At 35.9% G+C, this 1,678-nt stretch overlaps 1 protein-coding gene across 1 annotated transcript in view; it reads left to right on the plus strand.

Annotated features, from left to right (window-relative positions):
* Positions 1-1,678, plus strand: part of HCN1 (hyperpolarization activated cyclic nucleotide gated potassium channel 1) — a 400,352-nt gene that overhangs the window by 354,166 nt on the left and 44,508 nt on the right. The window lies entirely within an intron of this gene.

Raw genomic sequence — 1,678 nt, forward strand, 5'->3', positions numbered from 1 at the left:
ACCTATGAGTGCAAACATTTGGTATCTGTCCTTCTCTGCCTGACTTATTTCTCTTAGCATGACACCCTTGAGGGCTGACACATAGGGGCACATGTACCCCAATGTTCATAGCAGCACTGTCAACAATAGCCAAATCATGGAAAGTGCCTGAATGTCCATCACCTGATGAATGGATCAAGAAGATGTGGTCATTAAATCCCTTTAAAAAAAGGAGGAGTTTTGTAGAAACCTGTCAGACTTTCAAGACACTGACCCTTTCATGTGTGACCACATGAAACATGGAGGGTTTGGAGGATCAGAACAGAGATCCTCCATTGCTTGAACAAAATAAGTGGTACATGCTGAGAGCTGACCTGGACAGACCTAGGCCGTATCTCAACGGTGCATCCAAAGACCAATTTCATGTTTGGTTTGTTATTTTCCTACCCCCTGTTCTATCTTGTTTGATGTATAACTTGTCTTTTGATTTGCTTTGTGTGACATGTAAGATGCCAAGTTAAACAAGTAGCGAAATGTCATTGAGTTTGGAATCCTGAACCTGCCCTATAATCATATTAATGTTGCTTTATGATTGAATAAAGCTGACATCGTAGAAAGATATAACTTGTCTTTGAGATTTGTATATATTGGGAAATTATCACTACAATGAATCTAGGTAACATCTATTGCCTTATATAGTTACAAAATTTGTTTTTCTTGTGATGAGAACTTTGAAGATCTACTCCCTTAGCAACTTTCAAATACGTAATCCAGTGCTATTAGCTATTGTCACAATAGTGTAGATTATATCAGCATATTATTAAAGAAATATTTCAAAGTTTGGCAGAAAGGATAAATTCTTCCATGAGTGATGGTGATAAACTTGTCTCTTCGGGGAAAAATCCGGAATCTTATCTCATCCTATACTCACAAATATATGTAGGATGTCTTATTCTAAAATAAAAATATAATTGAAGTATGTATAATCATAAATATGGTAAATTTTATTTTTTTATTTTTTATTTTTTAAAATGTTTTATTTATTTTTGATACAGAGAGAGACAGAGCATGAGAGGGGGAGAGGCAGAGAGAGAAGGAGACAGAACCGGAAGCAGGCTCCAGGCTCTGAGCTAGCTGTCAGCACAGAGCCTGAACGCGGGGCTCGAACCCACGAACGTGAGATCTGACCTGAGCTGAAGCCGGAGACTTAACCGACTGAGCCACCCAGGCGCCCCAAAATGGTAAATTTTAATAAAATAGTAATAAATTATTATGAAACCAAACTAAATGGAGGTATAGATGAAAAATATTTTCATAACTTCGCAGAGTACAAAACCCACTTAAGGAACACACAATCTCTAAAGCTATAAAGGAAGGGAGAGGCAGGTGCAAATCAAGGCAACAATAATAAAGGTCAGAACGACAAAAGGAGAGTTAGATAGTTACAAAAGAAATCACAATCTTGAAGTAGTTAAAGCCTATCAAAAATACATTAAGAACGTTTCTGTAAATTGGTTTGAAAATGGTAAAAAACATATTAGAAAAATATGCAAGGAATAGAAACAGAAAAAAAAGGTATGAATAACTAATAAATATGAAGAAATGCTTCAACCTCAATATTAATAATGAAAATGCACACTAAACAAGAAGGGGATGCCGTTTTTTTACTTAGTAAGAGGTCAAATGTAAAAATGAATTG

The sequence above is a fragment of the Suricata suricatta genome, chromosome 6 (assembly GCF_006229205.1).
Source record: "Suricata suricatta isolate VVHF042 chromosome 6, meerkat_22Aug2017_6uvM2_HiC, whole genome shotgun sequence".
In the NCBI taxonomy this organism is placed as follows: domain Eukaryota; kingdom Metazoa; phylum Chordata; class Mammalia; order Carnivora; family Herpestidae; genus Suricata; species Suricata suricatta.